We start from the raw sequence: 10,030 nt of genomic DNA, 5'->3' as shown, positions 1-10,030 counted from the left end.
GTCATTCTATTGAAAGATTTTGAAGGTGAATATGACTTGTGAATGACTTGGTGAAACTTACCAGAAACTGATGGTTGGGTTCGGATGCGATACCATTTCCAATTTTACAAGTACCCCCACAATACCTGAATCTGGGTAAGGCTTAGCTGGAAATTTATGTGTCTTAGTATGGGTTCCCTCTAAAACAAGCGTCATCGGGGTTATGCCGGAGGCTGCCTCTACAACAAAAGGAATGATGTGAAATGACGTGAAATAAGGTGAATGTCCGGCCCAAGCCCTGTGCAGTTCCCAGGCTGACTGTCTGTCTTCACTGGGAGGCCAAGCTCGTGGGGAGAGGTGCCTATACTAGGGTATGTAAATGAAAGGTTAGGATTGGTAGTCGCGTACTGCGTACGATAAATCAGGGCCAGTTACCCCTGACGAGCTATTGCAATTATTGTGGCACAAGTGTACAACCTCTGCAGAGTTTAACCTATTCGAATAGCCGCGTCCGCGGTCATGGACAGTTGGAAAGGCCATACTGTTCCGTCATCAGAACTTTTCTAAAAATATGAATGGTGAATTGTGAATTGAATTGAAAGGTGACTTTGACTTTGAATCACAACTGAGTTGTGGGAATGACACTAATGTTCCCACTTGAGTTAAGTTAGGCAATTGAGGAGTTTTTGATTATTAAAGTGCTTATGAAATAAAACTGGATTTTTGCAAATGAAACTAGAGCTTAGAACCCCCTTACTATAGTTGATAGTATTTACCTTAGTATTAGTTTGCGAGTACTTTAAAGTACTCATGGCTGTGTCCCTGGCTATTCAAATGGCCAGACTATGAAGACGAGTACCAACACCCGGAAGAAGGACAGCAGGAAGTCTACGACAACTAGGATCACTCCTGACGTCAACAGTTGCCTGTGGAATCGATGGACTACTATTACGCTATTTCGCTTTTGCTATGTGTTATGTAATGGATCAATAGACCTTCTATTATTGTAATGAGACTGGATCATGTGATCCTTTATTTGTAAGACGATTATGGGTTGTAATGAATGATGTGTTGTGATATCAATCTATTATGTCTCGCAAAAACAATATTCCTGGGATTGCGAGGAATGGCATAATAGGCATTTGGACTTAACAATCCGGGTGTTGACAGTTAACATGAAATTAATTATGTGTATCTTTGAACAACTCTCAGGACTTAAGATTAATTTTCACAAGAGTGAAATTTTCTGTTTTGGAAGTGCAAAAGAGGTAGAGAACGAGTACAAGCATATTTTTAGATGTGAGACTGGTACTCTACCTTTTAAATATTTAGGAATCCCTATTCACTATAGGCGGCTCTTAAATAGAGAATGGAAACCGGTGGAGGAACATTTTGAGAGAAAGTTGAGTAGTTGGATTGATAAGATGCTCTCATATGGAGATCGTCTAGTCCTAATTAATTCGGTCCTTACAAGTTTTCCTATGTTTTTTTCTTTCTTTCTTTGAAATCCCAAAGGGGGTTAGAAAGCGGCTAGACTTCTTTAGATCACGCTTTTTTTTGGCAGTGACAATCTGAAAAAGAAGTATCGCCTTACAAAGTGAAATATTATATGTCGCCCAAAAGAGCAAAGGGGTTTAAGCATTGACGTGTTGGAGTTAAAAAAACAAGTGCTTATTAAGCAAATGGCTTTTTAAGTTACTAAATGAACAAGGGATGTGGCAGGAGTTGCTACAGAACAAATATCTTAGTCAGAAAAATTTAACTCAAGTTAAAGCCAAACCTACAGATTCGCCGTTCTGGAAGGGGCTCATGGGAGTCAAAGACGAGTTCTTTGATAGAGGCTCGTTTATTCTAGGGGATGGTGCGAGCATTCGATTTTGGGAGGATATTTGGTTAGGCGATCAACCGCTTTCTATACAATATGCATCCCTCTATAACATTGCCAGGCATAAGGATGTTACTGTTGCTAATGTTTTATCGCATTCGCCACTGAATATTAGTTTCCGGCAGGCTTTTACAAGAGATAATTGGCTTATGTGGCTGAATTTGGTAGAACGATTGATGGAGATTAATTTGGTAAATGAACCGGATAAATTTTCATGGCGCCTAACCACTTCTAGAGTATTTTCTGTAAAGTCTATGTATGCAGACTATATGAACGGACATACTAGATTTTTGCAAAAATATCTTTGGAAGCTAAAAGTAACTTTGAAAATTAAGGTTTTCATGTGGTTTCTTAATAAAAAAAGTAATTCTAACAAAAGATAACTTAGTAAAAAGGAACTGGAATGGGTGCACGAAATGTGTTTTTTGTGATGCTCAAGAAATGGTTAATCATCTCTTTATTTCTTGTCCTTTTGTCAAATGTGTATGGAGAGTTGTTCATTTTACTTTTAACATTGCACCACCGGCTAATATAACCAATATGTTTGGAAATTGACTTAATGGGATAGATCGTATTGTTAAGGCTCGAATTCGAGTTGGAGTTTGTGCATTGGTTTGGACAATATGGAATTGTCGAAACGATGTGGTTTTTAACAAGATATCGGTCCCAAATTTTGTGCAGGTCATATACAGGGCTTTGTATTGGATCCACATGTAGTCTTTCCTTCTTCCCGTGGAGCAGCGGGATCATATGGACTCTGGTTGCACTCGGTTGATGGCGGTCGTTCGGGCTATCTTCAACCAGGGTGGATGGCGCCAACAACTTAGAATCAATGATGTTTAAACGGCTATTTTTTCGGTGTTCCGTTGGTTGATTCATGTAGCAACTTTATGCGACCCATGAGATGTAATCTACTATAAACTTTAAACTCTGCAATAAAGGAAGCCGTGTGCATCATTTTGATGCAGAGGCTGGGGCGACGTTCCCCTATTCGAAAAAAAAATCTAATACCTGGAAATTTGAGGGGGCATTGATCCTAGAAACCTTATCCATTGCAGTAATCGCTCAAAATAACCAATAGAACCAGCACAAAAATGAAAACAAAAATACACAAAGCTTTTCACCAAGCTTCTTCATTTGCAAAAGATTAAAGGAGGAATAAACAACTATCTAATCTGGATAGAACAAAGAGCAGCCTCGAGGCTCGACCCTCTAGCTACCCAACAAACAATCTACTTAACCAGATATCTCCATCTGATATTAACCGAGATCAAATATCAGGAGGGGCACCCACCAACACCACCATAATGGTCAGATCAAGCATAGGAAAAGGGAAACGATCATGCACTTACCATCAAAGTTGGCGTCATCGTCGCTGTCGAGGTCCACAACTTCTACGCCGTGGCGGCGGCTGTTTTGGGCCATGGTGGCGGCTCCTCCCTAGGGTCCGGAATGGATCTGAATACTCGGTCTAGATTTATTTGGAGCTTTAAATAGAGACCATGTCGATTTCAGATCTAGAAAGTTGTCGTCGAATGGGGGTTGGGGGTCTTTGGTTCTCTGCTGTGGATTTCTCTCCGTGTTCACTTCCTTTTTTGGAGTGAAGAAGAGAAATCAGCTGAGTTCTAAAGCGTGTATAGAATCTCTTGACTTTTTGGGTTGGGCCCTTGGGTTTTTGTTTGTCTTTTGAAACATTAACCGACTGGGTCATCGTTGGACCGGGATGTAACGGCTTGGCAGGTCTATTTTCCGCTCGTTGTGACGCCCATGCCTTGCACAGGGTATGACAGCCCAACAAGGTGATACGTATGTTTTTTTTTTCTTTTAGCAATTTCTTTGCCATTTTCTTGCTATATTTTTCTTGTTTTATTTCTATTTTCTTATTTACTTTTCTATTTCCTTTTTCATATATTTAAATATTTATTTTTAAAAATCATTTTAAAACTTATATGATACATGAACATATACTTGGAATGGAAAATACATTTTTATTGAACCCTAGGAATAATTATTTTTGAATTGTATGAAAATTTATTTTGAACCTTGTGATTAATAATTTTGAACCGTATGAATATATTTTATGAAACGTGTGAGCATATATTTTGAACCCAAGCAATTAATTTGAACTATATGAACATTGTTTTAATTGTATGAGAACAAATATTTTGAACTATATACCTCATTTTTAATGCATAAATTTATGGATATATACAAAATATTTTGGAATTTCAAGTTATATAAGAAAATAGGAAAAAATAATTTGTTTCCAATAATGGTTGTGTCAGATGCAGCCCATGATAAAAAAAAAAGGCTTTAGGTGTTAGCAGCAAATAAGAGCTCCCTTAATCAGAAGTCTATTGAGCACGTACCAGCTGGTAGGGAAAATTGTGTGAAAGGATGGAGATGGTTCTATGGGCAAGCTTGATCATGGAGAGGACTATGAACGGCACTCCGAATCTTGTCACGAGCCATGGCATTGAGCTGGCGATCATATCTCTCACGCGGAGATAAGCTATTTGGGTTCATGGGCTCGTATCCGCAAATCACCACGTCCTGAAGTTACTGGCTACAACTGCGAAGATAAGATTCCAAAGAAATTCACCAAAACAAAAAGTGAGCTCCATAAAAGTGGGAGAATACGGCTCCAAATGATTAATATGAACCATGCATGGGAACTCTATGTTGAGGGTAGTCAAAAGGAGCACTATTATAAGAAGGGGAAGGATTTGCGAAGCCACCATTTTGGGATGGCTAAACATACCCCCACCTGACCAATTACCTTTGCTTTCTCTGAAGAGGCAACTGAGGGATGTATATCCAAGTGTTGTATTATCGTGACACATTTCTTCTAGTTTGTCAACCCGGTCATCGATCCCAAGGACTTGTGTGGCATTTTCCCGAGGCCACATTTCCATAATATCTTTGACCGTGTAGGTCTTACCCTCCTTATCATTAGAAAATCCAATCTCGTTCTTAAGGCGGTAAAACCATTAAAAAGATCCCTTGCTCTCATACCAATTGAAATGATAGAGATGGTAACCTAGATGAGTTGAATAGGTTTTGTAAAAAAATTATAATCTTGTCGTCGTGGTGGAACAACAGATGCCATGCTAGGCTTAAGTTTGGGGCCGGATGTACGCTTGAGGATCCGGGTGAGGAGAATGTTAAGAGGAAAAGAGAGATATAACTCAAGATTGTATTGAGTCCCAAGAACTTGGCCAAGGGCCAGACAAGGTGAGAACATCTACTGACCGCTTAGTCTATCGTCTCATGCCAGTCTGTGGATCCATCCCGCGCAGGGGTGCCCCTCCTTTCCTTATATAGGGTAGAGGAGGCTTACAAGGGAAGAAACTCTAGAGGTACCTTTGGTGACCTAAGCTACTTTATAAAGCTTCTTTGGCTCCAGGGATGACACTTCTGTCTTTAATCAGAGGGCTGATGACCTCATCCGGCTTCTTTTACGTCATCCTCAGCTTTGGCATCAGGGCTTCGATTAAAGCTGAAGTGATTCGCTCATCTTGTCCTTTAGTCCTTGAGGGGAATCTTTGACCGGGATGCCGACATGCTACAGTTGAGCCTATGCCGGATCTCCGGTACCTTTACCTATGAGCTCCGGCTTACCTTAGTATCTTAATCTCCTCTGTTTCCTGTACTCCGGCATACCCCTCCAGGGATACCGGATTGTACTAGCTTAGCACTGTTAAGCTTAACTCTCAGGATCCTGATTAACCTTTAATCCGGTATACAAATGATATGTTATGGCATATTTGCCATAGTCTTGGCCTACCGGGGGCCATCCCCCGACATTAGTCCCCGAAGCTGGTGTGGTCCGGTTGATTCATCCGATGGACCATGCCAGGTTCCTATTCCGAACGCACTGGATTAATCATTCTGATTTCCATTTATACTTAACCGGTGTCATATCAGATTCATACCGATAAAACGAATTCCTCAAAACCTTTCTGGCTTCTTTCTGACGGTTTCTTCATCATTAAGTTCTCCTTGACGAAGTCGAGAATATCTCGATAACTGCGCCTGGCAGTGACATGCGCATTGTAACTGACGCCGCAGTGTTAGTGTCGGTCAAATCCCTCATCTCCCGCGCGCATTTATGACGCCGCACCGATCCGTGCGGCCAGCGGTGTGGCTACTGGCGAATCCACGTGTATCGCGACGCCACGTGGCGGCCCATTCGCTGAAGGGACGTGGGCCGAGCGGTTTCCGGCCTACTAACCCCCTCGCTTATATAGGGGTGACAGTTCGACATCGTCTTCCCCACGCTCATTCTCGCCATTTCCAGCCTCCTAGCGCTCTGCCTCTAGAACTTCCGCGCTGCCGCTCGCCGCCAAAGCCGTTTCCTCCGGCAAACTTCTGCCGCACTGCACTACCCATCTCTCGCTTTCGCCATCTTTCACTTTCGCCATCCCATGTTTCTGACGAGCACTGCCCCTCGAGCTCCCGCGCCGCTACTCGCCGCCGAAGCTATCTCCTCCGGCGAACCTCTGCCGCGATGCCGCAGGGAACATCCGCCGCTCGTTTATTGTCAGTGCGCCTCAATCCAACCTCTCTTCCCTCTTCGCTTTCTTCGTGTTCATCATAGATGCGGTAGATTTATTGACACCTTTTTCTCTCCTTTTTCCTTGTTCTTAGATCCTTGCGAGCGAGTAGAAGTTCAGAAACTTGTTGTTAGCTAGCTCCGATACCTTTCCCCGATGGCATCTGAAGAATCGGACTTAGGGATTTCTGGTAGCTCCCAGGTTAGTGAGGAACCAGAGATATCTTTGGGCGAGGAGGATGCCGTGGATCAAGAAACCAGCGGGCTGGAAGAAGAGATCGACGGGTTGGAAGAAGAAGACGACGTGTAGGATCAAGATGCCGGCCCGGACCCCGCGGCTTACACGCGCGGCTCGTGGAGGGGCTCTGACGTGAGCCAAGCGGAGATAGATTGGCTATACCGGTCTCAGAGGATGCCGGAAGAGGTATTTTGCCGGATTTCGGGTGACGAGCGCGAGCCTGTGCCCAATCCAGGCGAAGTGGTGGTGTTTACCGCCCACTTTGAGCGCGGTTTCGGTCTTCCGGCATCGGAATTCTTCCGGCGCTTTCTTGATTTTCATAAGCTTCAGCCCCACCATCTTCCCAACAACGCAGTCTTCTATCTCTCTTCCTTTGTATCTTCCATGGAAGGTTTTGTCAGCCTCTAGCCTACCGTCGAAACCTTCGCTCAGTTTTACAATCTCCGGATCAACTCGATCCAGGATCCACAACTCCCACTCCCCAAACCAGTAGTGTAGTGCGGGGCGTGCATACTCACGCCCCGCCAGGGGAGCCCCTATTATAAACTCACCAGTTTAGAGTCTTGCCGGAAGTGGCAATAGACTTTTTTCTACGTTAGGAATTCTAGCCCTTCTGAATTGATCAACCTTCCGGCGTATCTGCCCGGCGCCACCCGCCAGAACCAACTGGCAGTTCAACCCAAGGACAACCATGATGAAACCAACCGGATTATCCGGTATATCAAGGTGCTCAAGAAGGACACTGATCTCTCAGCAAACGACATCGTGCACACTTTTATCGCACACCGGGTCCTCCCGCTGCAGCGCCGTGTTCACAAAATATGCCAGATGACCGGACGGTTTGATCCCACGCGGATCACTACTTTTCGGCTTTCCAGAGCCGACGTGGTCGCCAAGTCCAAACAAATCTGTAAGAAAAAGATGCCAGTCAAATGGGAATGGGGCTTGGAGCCTCACTGCCGCAGGCGCCCGCCAGCGCCCCAAGTAAGATCTTGGGGCTTCCAGAATATTGTTTCCGGAATGTTGAAAACTGTTCTCTAATTTGTTTGTTCCTTGTGTTGCAGAAATTTGCTCGCATCAGCGCCAAGGAGCCGGAATCGTACGCCCCCAGACGCACTCACGAGGACGACGAGGACCCAGATCCTTTCTGAACTGGTTCCGCGCACGAGATGGGCTCCAGCCATACCTCGCATTCCGGTAACACTTCTGCATCTCGTCCTTCAAGAGCTCTGGCCAATGATCCCGACAGCGATGAGGATGATTGCATAATACTTGAGGTACTTGACCCGCTTCCCCTATCTTATGGCTTTCCTGCGATGTCGGTTTCAACTGATCGGTGTCGCCAGGTGCTAGAGCATGTGACCCCTCTTTCTGCTGAGGTTGGAGACCCTCCTGCCTCTCGAGTCCGGAAGGCTTTGGCCCCTGAAGCTGGTTCCAGCGACACGCCGGTTTCCAAGCGCCAGAAGGTTTTAAGCAGCGGGCCTCCGAAGAAGAAGAAGAATACCATTCCGACCTCCTCTAGGTAAATTTCCTTAACACACCTTTCCGGTTTATACCTTCACTTTTGGCACCTCTTGCGACTAACTTCCATCTTCTTTCATTTTTCATACCTGCTCTTGAACTCACCAGGAGTGCGCCTGGTATGAGGCCGGAAGCCCCCGAGGATACCGGCAAGACCCAGGACACTCCTCGGGAGAGTCCAGCACAGTCTGGTGCCGGCAAAGATCCTTCCTCCCCTCGGGAAGGTACTACAAGTGAGGGGAACGCGGCCCCTGAACCAGAAGATCACTGCGTCGAGGAGGATTTTTCTTCCCCCTCTAGAATTTGAAGGCCCCGGCGCCAGCAACATGGGCGCCGGTTCAGAACAAACCGGGCGGTCGGAACCTTTGGTTCCGCCCGTCCTCGAGAAAAAAACTGAAGTACCAACTGATTCACTGTCCAAGGTCTCTTCCTCTACACCCTCGAAGCCATCTTCCCCGGCCAAGGGCGCAGCTGTGCCGCCGCCGGCATCTTCAAGCAAGCCTCCCCCTGCTCCTTCCGGCAAGAAGTCCTCCTCCCGGAGGAGCACAAACATCACTGCGGAGCAGCTCTCCGGCGCTCTCCATGCTGCGGTGGCTTAGCCCACCGGCTCACATGCCCTTACATTGCATGCTGGGCGAGCCGCGATCAGCGTCAGCGAGAAGATCTCGGCCCAAACAGGCTGCATCATCGAGCTGAACCGGGGCGCGGACAACTTGGGCGCACTTCAGAAGTACGTCGATGCCTGGAATACCTTCGACATGACTGAAGCCACCCTCGGCGTGGGCAAGGATGGGCAGGTTGTGATGGATAGCCGCGGTCCTCGGAGAACTGTGCAGCACTTGGCGCGGCTCAAGCGGAGCGTGCGCGAGTTCGACAATGCCTATCACGACATTGACAAGAACGTGCTGCTAAGTCTTTCATCCGAACTTGAACTTTTATCCTCATACCGAACTGTTTCCAACTTAGATCTTGTAGATATATCCTCATAGTCCCCGAGTTTCCGGTTAAACACGTAGTACTTAGCGGGAAACTGCCAAAAACCCGGCATACATAGTCCGCGAGTTTCGGGTTAAGCATGCGGCATTTGGCGCGAAACTGCGAAAAAACTGGCATCCCTCACGGTTTTTTTTTAACTTCTGCAGGGCGTGCTGGACTCACGCAAAAAGCTGTTTGAGGACCTGCTGTGGGAACATCGCGACCTCACTGAGGCTTTTGCTGCGCTCCAGCTTACCCACGACCAGTGCCAAGGTTTGTTTGAGCTAACCGGCCTCTTTTGTACCGGTTTTTGCCTCTGTAGAATTCTATTAAATGTTTTCTTTTGTGCAGTTGCGCTTCCGGAAGCTTCTCTCGATGACCTCGTCAGCCAAGTTGCTGCACTCAAAGGCAAGCCATGAGAGCGTCGAAGCGTTCACTCTGAAACCAAACGGTCAGATAAAAACATGGGTACGAACGACCGAAAACACCCAATCCAGCAATCTTCAGGCATTGATCGCACAATAAATTTAACCGACAGGGCCTTCCGGAACACGACCATCTAGCCAGCCCGGTGGGAAGAAGCTTCCGACCGATCTTCACTTGGCGCGAGTGTAATCCAAGAACCATGATACGTCCAAAACGTATCTACTTTCCCGAACACTTTTGCTATCGTTTTGCCTCTAATTTGTGTATTTTGGATACGACTAACACGGACTAACGCTGTTTTCAGCAGAATTGCTCTGGTGTCTCGTTTTTGTGCAGAAATCCAACTTTCAGGAAAATCCTAGGAATTTATGCGAAAGGTTCTATTTTCCCAGAATATTGACGGAGCCAGAAGGGCAAGCCAGGTGGGGGCCAGCAGAAATCCAACTTTCGG

This window comes from Lolium rigidum, chromosome 3 (assembly GCF_022539505.1).
Source record: "Lolium rigidum isolate FL_2022 chromosome 3, APGP_CSIRO_Lrig_0.1, whole genome shotgun sequence".
Lineage (NCBI taxonomy): Eukaryota > Viridiplantae > Streptophyta > Magnoliopsida > Poales > Poaceae > Lolium > Lolium rigidum.
Note: the sequence above shows the minus strand (reverse complement) of the source record.